This window comes from Pituophis catenifer, unplaced genomic scaffold (genome assembly GCF_029215685.1).
Source record: "Pituophis catenifer annectens isolate HBS135680 unplaced genomic scaffold, rPitCat1.0.hap2 SCAF_45, whole genome shotgun sequence".
Classification (NCBI taxonomy): domain Eukaryota; kingdom Metazoa; phylum Chordata; class Lepidosauria; order Squamata; family Colubridae; genus Pituophis; species Pituophis catenifer.
The window spans coordinates 173,049-185,083 of record NW_027256925.1 but is presented as its reverse complement, the minus strand read 5'-3'; positions in this window follow the sequence as shown (position 1 = coordinate 185,083).

Here is a 12,035-nt window from a genome sequence, read left to right as displayed (position 1 = left end):
ACGTCCACGCAGCCACAGATGGACAGTGATGAGGGTAATGAGTCTTGGCTGGATCCACGCCAGCGTCGCAGAGCTAAGCGCGCGCAACAGAAGAAAAGGCGTGCCCGAGATTAGGCTGAGTCACTGGACCACACCCCACAGGATATAAAAGGGAGCGTGGTGGCCAGTCAAACCTTGTGACGAACAAAGCTGAAAGCTTCCACGCCATTCTGCATTGCCGGACTTTTGGCTATAGACTTTACTGGATTATCTCTGGACTTGATTGACTCCGTAATTATTGAGCTGTTTCTTTTGATGTACCAGGAGTGGGGAGAAGTTATCTCTCCTCTTCGTAAATAATAAACTCTTGGCAGGCAGCCACTAGGTTGTTGCCAAGTTCCGTTATCATAAGGAAAAGGATTTTGCCGGCTGGTTTGGTCTTTAACTCTTGAACATCTGTTGGTGTGTGTGCGTGTGGTTGGGGACAGAACAGCCGCCTACATAATGAAGTAAAGTGATCCAGCATTATGCACTAGTGAAAGTCTTATTTACAAAACCAATATGTTTTTTTCTAGGTATGTGCAGAATAAGATACATAAGAAATCGAGTCTTAACCTAGTTAATTTCCCCAGGTCTTAAGTGTCTTTCCCTCCCTTTTTGCTTGTGATTTATTGTGGTTGTTCTCCCTTTCCTTATCTCAGTTACCGGCAGTGGAATGTCTCCGGGTTTTTTCCTTCCAGCTGTCTTGCAGCCAAAGAAAACCTTTAACTCACAAACGTCCACCGATTCAGCATCTCAATCTTTCTACACACTGCAGAAACCTTCCTCCTGGCCTTTCACACTCTCATAAGCTCCCCCATGCTATTCTTCCTTTTCTCCATGCTATTCTTCCTTTTCTCCATGCTATTCTTCCTTTTCTCCATGCTATTCTTCCTTTTCTCCATGCTATTCTTCCTGGATTTCTGCCACCTCTGGGTCTTTTCTCCACCCCAAATTAACCACTATAGCATCTGAAATACAACCTCTCCCATTTTCCTTTCTCTTTGCATAGTCTATATCGAAGGCAAGTAGGCACCACTATGCAAGAGCCTCCTATCGTTTTCCTTTTTCCTGTCTGCCTTCTCATCTCTTTTTCCTTCCTCCCATCCCCCCTTCCTTCCTTCCTTCCTTCCTTCCTCCTCCTCCCCCCACCTTTCCTTCTCATCTCTTCTTCCTTCCTCCCATCTCTTCTCTTTCCTCCCCCTTCCTTCCTTCCATCCATCCATCCAGCCATCCTTCCTCCTTATCTCCCTTCCCCCTCCTCTCCCTCCATCCTACCCCTTCTTCCTTCCTTCCTTCCTCCTCCCTCCCACCTTTCCTTCTCATCTCTTCTTCCTTCCTCCCATCTCTTCTCTTTCCTCCCCCTTCCTTCCTTCCATCCATCCATCCATCCATCCTTCCTCCTTATCTCCCTTCCCCCTCCTCTCCCTCCATCCTACCCCTTCTTCCTTCCTTCCTTCCTCCTCCCTCCCACCTTTCCTTCTCATCTCTTCTTCCTTCCTCCCATCTCTTCTCTTTCTTACCCCTTCCATCCATCCATCCTCCTTACCTCCCTTCCCACCCACCTCTCCCTCCCTCCCACCTTCTTCCTTCCTTCCTTCCTTCCTTCCTTCCTTCCTTCCTTCCTTCCTTCCTTCCTTCCTTCCTCCCTCCCTCCCTCCCTCCCTCCCTCCCTCCCTCCCTCCCTTATTCTCATTTCTTCCCTTTCTCCCTCCCTGCCATCCCCTCTTTCTCCCCTCTTCTATCCCCTTCCACTTCTCTGCTCCTTCCTTTCCCTGCCCTGTTTCCCTCTCCTCCCTCCTATTTTCATTGGGTGAATTGATGTTTACAAGCATTTGGAAAAGCCTATTATACATCATCTTCCTCAATAATATCAGCCAAAAGAAGTAACCTGGTCTAGCAAGCCACATGGTGACGAGTGTCCTGTAATCTAAGATTCAGAAAATCCCAAGAAAAGTACAGGACACACCCACCTGGAGAGCAGAACGATGAATTGAGCTGCCATCCAGGAGGAGGAGGAAGGGGAGAAGGAAGAGGAGGAGGAGGAGGTCTCAGTCTATGGGCTCCAATTCATCATACAGACTCCCTTTGCTAGGAAACAAAATAAAGCAATGAAGAACATTTGAAAAACTGAAAAAACAAGGAGGGAAACCTGCAAAACACTCTTTCCTCTCAAGTCATATTGTTGGGACCATCCCTGCTGTAGCGTAATTTTTTAAAAGTGCACAAACATACACCTAGACACAAACTATATATACTATAATGTAAGCCTGATGATGGCAGATGAGATTCTGTCGAAACGTCGCTTCTACCCTTTTAGGTATATGTTCACAATTACACAGGAAGAAACCCGAAATATTAACTGTACACACATATATACCCGTGAAAACTTACACACACACACACACACACACACACACACACACACACACACATATATATATATATATAAAATGGTCATTCTCTGGTCCAATGTTTCTTAACCTCAGCAACATAAAGATGTGTGGATTTCAACTCCCAGAATTCCCTAGGCAGAGTGCTGGCTGGGGAACTCTGGGAGTTGAGGTCCAGACATCTTAATGTTGCTAAGATGGAAAAACACTGTAGTCCATCTAGTTAACATTTTTTTGCAAAAAGCCCATTTTAAGAATGTCTACATGTCTGGAGGCCTGTTTTGTTCCCGAAAGAGAATTCTTACGCAAGAGAAGAAAACTTTATGAAGATAGTGGAGACGGCTGAAGGGCTAAATACACACTTAAGAAACTCATCCCTGTTTAGATAAGCGAGCCAGGAAAGGCCCGCGAACCCTCAAAGGATGTGCATGCGTATAAAACTTGGCATATAATTTAAACTACTGTCCAGCCTCTCCTTTTGAGGAGGCACCCACAATTATTAAACTGATCGTTTACATCTGATCTCCTTTGGTGGTATTGATTTTCCTGGAGGGATGTCTGGAGCAATCACCGGGTTTTGAGTGTCAAAATCCTCTCTCGCCTAATTTAAAATAATCTTTGGAGAAAGTAGTATAAAATAGCTTCCCAAAAATATAATATAATCATATACTATATAATTATATAATTAATAATTGTATTATAGTGTGGTATGGTACGGTATGGTATAATATCGTAGGATAGTGTAGTGTAGTGTAGTGTAGTGTAGTATCAGTGGTGGGTTGCTACCGGTTCACCCTGGTTTGGGCGGTAGTAGCAGTGGCGGGAGGCTCTGCCCACCCGCCCGGACATCATCAAATATGATCTGTGCATGTGTAGAAGCTTCTGCGCATGTGCAGATGTGGTGCACACGCGAGTGAAGCGAGCAAGTGCATCCGAGCGAACCAATAGCAAAGGTAAGTGAAACGCATCCCTGTATAATAGTATATTATTAGTATTAATATTAGTATAGTATTAGTATTAGTATAGTATTAGTATAGTATTAGTATAGTATTAGTATAGTATTAGTATTAGTATAGTATTAGTATAGTATAGTATAGTATAGTATTAGTATAGTATTAGTATAATAGTATAGTATTAGTATAGTATTAGTATAGTATAGTATTAGTATAGTATTAGTATAAGTATATTATAGTATTAGTATTAGTATAGTATAGTATACGTATAGTATAGTATAGTATTAGTATAGCATTAGTATTAGTATAGTATAGTATTAGTATTAGTATAGTATAGGTATTACTATTAGTATTACTATTTAGTATAGTATTAGTATTAGTATTAGTATTAGTATTAGTATTAGTATTAGTATTAGTATAGTATGGTATAGGTGTAGGTATTGGTATAATAGTCTTTGACTTACAACCACAATTGAGCCCCACATTTCTGTTGCTGAGTGAGACATTTCTTAAGTGAGTTTTGCCCCATTTTATGGACTTTCTTGGCACATCTGTTAAGTTAGTAACCTGGTTGTTAAGTGAATCTGGCTTCCCCCCAATTGACTTTGCTTGTCAGAAGGTCACAAAAGGGGATCATGCGACTCCAGGGACGCTGCAACCGTCATAAATACGAGCCAGTTGCCACATGTCTGAATTTTGACCACATGAACATGGGGGATGCTGCAACGGTCGTGTGCGTGAAAAATGATCCTAAGTCACTTATTTAAGTGCCCTGGTAACTTTGGTCACTAAATGAACCGTCTGTACAGCACTGCACAACATAGCATAGCATAATATACCCCGTTGCTATTCCTGCAGAAAAACTGAACAAGAAGTCTATTTAGCTTTTGTACACAGAAATGCCACCTTGTTTTTCAATTTGGCAGCAGAATCAAGGTGTTGGCACCAGTAGTGGGTTTCAATTTCAGTCGCTACCAGTTCGCATGTGCAGAGACGTCCAGGCGGGTGGGCGGAGCCTCCCGCCGCCAGTTCGCTCGATCCAAGGCGAACCGGTAGCAACCCATCACTGGTTGGTACACAGCTGCAGTGCTCCCTGGGGTCTTGGGCAACAATAGATCTTCCCCATCTTCTGCAGCCTGATTTTATTTATTTATTAAATCGATCTGTCAATTTATTAGTTTATTATCTGAAGCAATTCTGGAACTAGATATGCCTAGTCTAAAAAAGAAAGAAAGAGAAGGCCATGATAGCACTAGCAATAGCATTTAGGACTTATATACCACTTTACAGAGTTTTACAGCCCTCTTGAAGCGGTTTACAGAGTCAGCATCTTGCCCCCAACAATCTAGGTCAGGGGTCTGCAACCTTAAACTCTCAAAGAGCCATTTGGACCAGTTTCCCACTGTAGGAAGAAATCTCCTTCTGGGTTCAGCTCCATGTGGGGAAAAAGACACTGGAAACATGGAGATTGCTTGGAAAGATGGTTTAATGGTGGACAGGATCACATGGCTTGAGTTCCTGAACAGAAAAAGGGCGAGATACAGGGAATCCCCGGGTTTTATGCCCTCTCTGGCTTTGAACTTCCTGGGGCCCAGAAAGAGTATCCTGATTGGTTGTCAGACTCCCAGGGGGTGGGGGTCTTAGCTAGCCTTGCTGGCTGATGTAATCTTCCCAGGTGCCATGTGGTGAGTTTCTGTTGCTAGATGGGTCCTATTGTGTTGCAGATGATGGTCCATTGACAAAGATTGAGTTTCTGCCTCTGGCCCATTGACAAAGGGTGGGGGCAAGAAAATGGGAGCTGCTTCATCTTTAAAACATGCTTCTCCATTTCTCATCCAGGGAAACATAATATTCTGCCTTTTTAATATTTCCTAAAATATTTCATTCTTCTAGGAAAGGGGTGGGTGCTAATTTCCTACACCACAGAAAAGAAATCACCGGGAGCCACAAAACCTGGGTGGGCATGGCCAACTCGACATTACTCACTCCCACCCAGTCACATGACCACCACCCCCAGCCACGCTTACCCAGGTTTTGTGCCTCCTGGTGTTACTTTAGGTAATCGCCCTTACCTTCTTAGGCCAGGCGAGGAGTGACTGGGAGGGGAGGGCGAGGGATGGGACCAGCCAGTGGTGGGTTCAGCGGACAGGGAGCCACAGCACGGGGACGAAAGAGCCACATGCGGCTCCGGAGCCGCAGGTTGCAGACACCTGATCTAGGTCCTCATTTTACCCACCCTGGAAGGACGGAAAGCTGAGTCAACTGTGAGCTTGGTGAGATTTGAACTGCCAAATTGCAGGCAGCTGGCAGGCAGCAGAAGTAGCCTGCAGTATTGCACTCTAACCACCGTGCCACTGTGGCAGTCTTCCAATATCTGAGGGGCTGCCACAAAGAAGAGGGGGTCAACCTATTCTCCAAAGCACCTGAAGCAGAGGTGGGTTTCAGCAGGTTCTGACCGGTTCTGGAGAACCGGTAGCGGATATTTTGAATAGTTCGGAGAACCGGTAGTAAAAATTCTGACTGGCCCCGCCCCCAGCTATTCTCTGCCTCCCAAGTCCCAGCTGATCGGGAGGAAATGGGGATTTTGCAGTAACCTTGCTTAAAGGTTTAACGCATTGTAAGCTGCCCTGAGTCTCCGGAAAAGGGCAGCATATAAATCGAACCAATAAATAAATAAATAAATAAACCTTCCCCTGGATTGGGGTGGGAATGGAGATTTTACAGTATCCTTCCCATGCCACACCCACCAAGCCACGCCCACCAAGCCATGCCCCGCCCACCAAGCCACACCCACAGAACCGGTAGTAAAAATTTTTGAAACCCACCACTGACTGAAGGCAGGACAAGAAGCAACAGGTGGACACAGGGGTGGGTTCTAATTTTTTTTACTACCGGTTCTGTGGGCGTGGCTTATTTTGTGGGTGTGGCTTGGAGGTCATGTGACTAGGTGGGCGTGGCTAGCTGGTCAGAGTCATTTCTGGAAGGTCCTCGCACTTACAACCAGTCCTCGCACTTACGACCCGACTCATTTGTTTGCTTTTAACACTGATCAACTGTAGGACGGCCCTTTGAAGCCCCGCGGCAAGAGTTTAAACAGGTTTTTTCCCTCTAGTCATCAGCTGGGACTCAGGAGGCAGCAATAGATTGGGGGTGGGACCAAATAAAAGGTAAGAATAACGTGGGAGGGTGGGGGGGGGAAAGAACCAGTTCGGTGATGTCATATCATCAACGCTACCGGCTCGGCCGAACCGGACCGAACCGGAAGGAACCCACCACTGGGTGGACACTAATCAAGGAGAGAACCAATCTAGAAAGAAGGAGAATTTTTCTGACAGAACAATTAATCAGACGAACAACTTGCCTTCAGTTGTGGATGCTCCAAATCTGGAGATTTTAAAGACGAGACAGCACAGCCATTCATTTTTCATTTCATTTCATTTTATTAGATTTCTATACCGCCCTACTCCCGAAGGACTCAGGGCGGTGCACAGCCAAACAATAAAAACACATACAATACAAAATTTAAAAAATAGAATAAAATCAAATTAAATAATTTTGGCCCCGACAAATTTAAAACCCCAAACTTTTAAAACCAATTTAAAATTGAATATATAAAATACTAAAAGATATTTCAAATTTTAAAAATCTTTTATAAAAGAGGGGGAAAATTAGGCCAGGCCGGCCTGGTGAAATAGTAAGGTCTTTAAGGCGCGGCGGAAGGTGCGCAGATCCGGGATCCTCTGTATCTCTGGGGGGAGCTCGTTCCAGACAGTAGGTGCCCCCACAGAGAAGGCTCTCCCCCTGGGGGCCGCCAGTCGGCATTGTTTGGCTGACGGCACCCGGAGGAGCCCCTCTCTATGGGAGCGTACCGGCCGGTGGGAGGCTATTGGTGGTAGTAGGAGGTCCCGCAAGTACCCGGGTCCTAAGCCATGGAGCGCTTTAAAGGTGGTAACCAGAACCTTAAAGCGCACCCGGAAGACCACTAGGAGCCAGTGCAGCTCGCGCAGGAGGGGTGTTACATGGGAACGCCATCCATTACCACCCGCACGGCTGCACCATTTGTCCAGAATGGTACAGGGTCTCCTGCTTGAACAAGGAGATGGACTAGGAGACCTCCAAGGTCCCTCCCAGCCCGATTATTCTATGTTTTATGTTCTAAAATATAACATTAAATCCATTCCTGGAACTTTCAGATTTGCACATTTCTAACTGAAGAGGGTGAGCCTGTTATCATCTGAATGCTCAACCCCTAACGTGAATTTATTCGGGAATGAGAAGGGATGCGTCTTTTTTCCAAACCGGCTACTTTTTCTTTTACGTTAAACTTTAGGTGTATTATTAATATGAAGATTGAATTGGTCTCTCTACGCTTTTCCCCCTGTCACTCTCGCCTCAGCTTCAACTTGCCTGGAGCTTCTAAATTTTCAATTAACCGAAGAATGTTTCCTCAGAGACCGCATTGCTCCGTCTTTGAAAATAAGGCTGCAATAATATTTAATTGATTGAGGGAACCAACGGATTCGTTCAGCAGCCAGCCGCTGTATTTTTTTTTTCCTGAAATATAAGTCAGGGTGGGAAAACTTGAGAGCAAAATGCCCAAGTCTTTCGACATCATCTAAACTCCCAAACGTTATTTGACTTCTTCATTTTGGTGGTTTGCCATTCCTCCATTCCCCACATCCTCCAGATTCAGTCTTTTTCACCTCTGTAATGAGAGAATCTTACTTATTTATTAAATTTATATGCCGCCTGTCTCACTACCCAAAGAGACTTAGGGTGGCTTACAATAAAATCTAAACCTAAAGCCAATGCAGCACTAAGCTGCACCAACAAAAGGACAGTATCAGGGTAACGTGAAGGATTAATATAGCTTTATAAGACCTTACTTGGAATACTGCATCCAGTTGTAGTCACCATGATATAAAGATGATGTGGAGGCTCTAGAAAGAGTGGAGAGAAGAGCAACGAAGATGATTAAGGGATTGGAGATTAAAATATTTATTTATTTATTTATTTATTCATTCATTCATTCATTCATTCATTCATTCATTCATTCATTCATTCATTCATTCATTCATTCATTCATTCATTCATTTATTTAAATTTGTATCCAGCCCTTCTCCTAGTGGACTCAGGGCGGTGCACAGCCAGAACTAAAACACATACCAATACAAAATTTAAAATTTTTAAAAGAATTATACGACTATGGCCCAAAATTTAAAACATTCGAACTAAAACCCATTGACAATTTAAAAGGCTAAAAAAAAAAAAAGGAGGGGGGGGTTTCACGCCAGCCCTGCTTGGTGGAAAAGAAAAGTTTTTAGGGCACGGCGAAAGACCCGGAGATCCGATATCCTTCGTATCTCCGGGGGCAAATCGTTCCAGAGGGCAGGAGCTGCCACAGAGAAGGCCCTCCCCCTGGGGGTCGCCAGCCGGAAGAATGGTTGCAGGAATTGGGTATGTCTATGTCAGAATGTTTACAGCGTGTCTACTATTTTGAGACAACCCAGGAGCAAAATACAAGACACAGAGGTTTGTCTTACAAACAGTGGTTTATATACAAGACTTCTATATAGAGACATACACATGGTAGGCACATACCAGGCAAGCAATCCAGCTTCTTCTTCAACTCTACATGGAGAACTACAACGCAGATAAACGAGGAGAGAGATACACGAGGAAAAAGAGAGACGCCCTCTAATGGCCTCCCTTATATAGGCAGCTTTTTAAAAGGCAATAACCCTGCTGGCTCATCCTCTATCTTTAAATCTTCATTACCCTAACATCGACTCTAATGAAGAGAAGGGGGGGGGGGTCTTAAAAGCAGTCTTCCAATGATTGAGGGGCTGTCAGAGGGAAGAGGGGGTCAGTAGACCTATTCTCCAAAGCACCTGAGGACAGAAAAGAAGTAACAGATGGAAATTTATCAAGGAGACATCCAACCTTATGGGGTTTTTAATATGGGGGTGTTTTAACTGTGGGCCAAATTAATTTAATTGGTTTTTAATATTGTTTTAATTTTTGTATTTTCTGTATTTTATCTGCTGGCTGTTCACTGCCCTGAGTCCTTCGGGAGAAGGGCGGTATACAAAATAAATTATAATAATAATAATAACCTAGAATTAAGGATAGATTTCCTGACAGTGAGAACAATTAATCAGTGGAACTGCTTGCCACCAGAAGTTGTGGGTGCTCCAACACTGGAGGCTTTTAAGAAGAGATTGGATAGTCAGGTGTCCAGAATGGTATAGGGGTCTCCTGCTTGAGTAGGGGGTTGGACTAGAAGACCTCCAAGGTTCCTTCCACCTCTGTTATTCTACTCTACCTTACTGTACTCTACTCTACTCCACTCTAGATCCCATTTCTCATTGTGAGACTTAAGTTCTCGTCTCCTGATCTTCCTCACTGCCTTTCTCTGAACCTGTTCCAGTTTCTACTGAACTTCCTATAAGCGTGCTGCAATACAGTTTGGTCTACTAATTAAGGCACCAGGCTAGAAAGTGGCAGACCATCAATTCAAGTCCCAACTTAGCTATAAAAGCCAGATGGATAACTTTGGGTCAATCACCAGGAGATAGTGAGTTCTAGTCTGCTCTTTAGCTATGAAAGCCGGCTGGATGATTTTGGGCCAATCACCAGGAGACGGTGAGTTTTAGTCCCGCCTTGGGCATGAAAGCTGGCTGGGTGACTTTAGGCCAATCACCAGGAGACGGTGAGTTTTAGTCCCGCCTTGGGCATGAAAGCTGGCTGGGTGACTTTAGGCCAATCACCAGGAGACGGTGAGTTTTAGTCCCGCCTTAGGCATGAAAGCTGGCTGGGTGACTTTAGGCCAATCACCAGGAGACGGTGAGTTTTAGTCCCGCCTTAGGCATGAAAGCTGGCTGGGTGACTTTAGGCCAATCACCAGGAGACGGTGAGTTTTAGTCCTGCCTTAGGCATGAAAGCTGGCTGGATGACTTTAGGCCAATCACTAGGAGACGGTGAGTTTTAGTCCCGCCTTAGGCATGAAAGCTGGCTGGGTGACTTTGGGCCAATCACCAGGAGACGGTGAGTTTTAGTCCTGCCTTAGGCATGAAAGCTGGCTGGATGACTTTAGGCCAATCACTAGGAGACGGTGAGTTTTAGTCCCGCCTTAGGCATGAAAGCTGGCTGGGTGACTTTGGGCCAATCACCAGAAGCTGGTGAGTTCTAGTCCCGCCTTAGGCATGAAAGCTGGCTGGGTGACTTTAGGCCAATGACTAGGAGACGGTGAGTTCTATTCCCGCCTTAGGCATGAAAGCTGGCTGGGTGACTTTGTGTCAATGACCAGGAGACGGTGAGTTCTAGTCCTGCCTTAGGCATGAAAGCTGGCTGGGTGACTTTGTGTCAATGACCAGGAGACGGTGAGTTCTAGTCCTGCCTTAGGCATGAAAGTTGGCTGGGTGACTTTGTGTCAATGACCAGGAGACGGTGAGTTCTAGTCCTGCCTTAGGCATGAAAGCTGGCTGGGTGACTTTGTGTCAATGACCAGGAGACGGTGAGTTCTAGTCCTGCCTTAGGCATGAAAACTGGCTGGGTGACTTTGTGTCAATGACCAGGAGACGGTGAGTTCTAGTCCTGCCTTAGGCATGAAAGCTGGCTGGGTGACTTTGTGTCAATGACCAGGAGACGGTGAGTTCTAGTCCTGCCTTAGGCATGAAAGCTGGCTGGGTGACTTTGTGTCAATGACCAGGAGACGGTGAGTTCTAGTCCTGCCTTAGGCATGAAAGTTGGCGGGGTGACTTTGGGCCAATCAATCTCTCTCTCAGCCCAATCCATGCCACAGGGCTGTTATTGTGAAGAAAATAGGAGGAGTTAAGTGAACTGGACATGTTTACCACCTTGAGTTATTTGTAAAAATATTAAAAGTGTGATACAAACAAACAAATAAAAATTCCAACTACATGATCATGTTTCCAACTTGGGCATTCTGCTCTCCAGTCGCAAGCAGGACACTTCGCTGGCGTGTTCCGCCAATTTCAAATTGAATTTGGTCATCAAAACTCATCAACCTCCTTTGTGTCTGCATCCGTGGTTGAAACGTACATTTGAACGATTTTGGCACATGAAAGGGTAGTGGCCTCCGTGCCTTTAATTGATCACATTCAATGCATTGATTGCATCGTGGATCTCAGCACGCCACGAATCCAAACTATTTCATCACAATTAGCTACCCTTGAGTGCGTTTCAGTCTGTTGCTCCTCCTGTCCTGGATTTGAAGGGTGCTTGAGACACGGTGAGATACAAGATGACACATAATGGAGTAACTTCAAAAACAGAGAATCAGCCGAGGCGGATGCAATTTGCCATTTTATAATGAGATGATAATTTTTTAATATTTATTTATTTATTTATTTATTAGTCCCATTTATATGCCACCCTTCTCCGTAGACTCAGGGCGGCTTACAATGCATTATAGCAATAGCCTGCATACTTTTTTGTATATACCTGCTTATTAGGGCTTTCGGCCCCCCCTAAGCAGTGTTCTTTTTTTATACAAAGTCAGCTTATTGCCCCCACAATCCGGGTCCTCAATTTACCTACCTCGAAAGGATGGAAGGCTGAGTCAACCTTGAGCCTGGTGAGATTCGAACTTGCAGTAATTGCAGGCAGCTGGCAGCTAAGTGGTAGCACTTAACAGCACTTTAGTCCG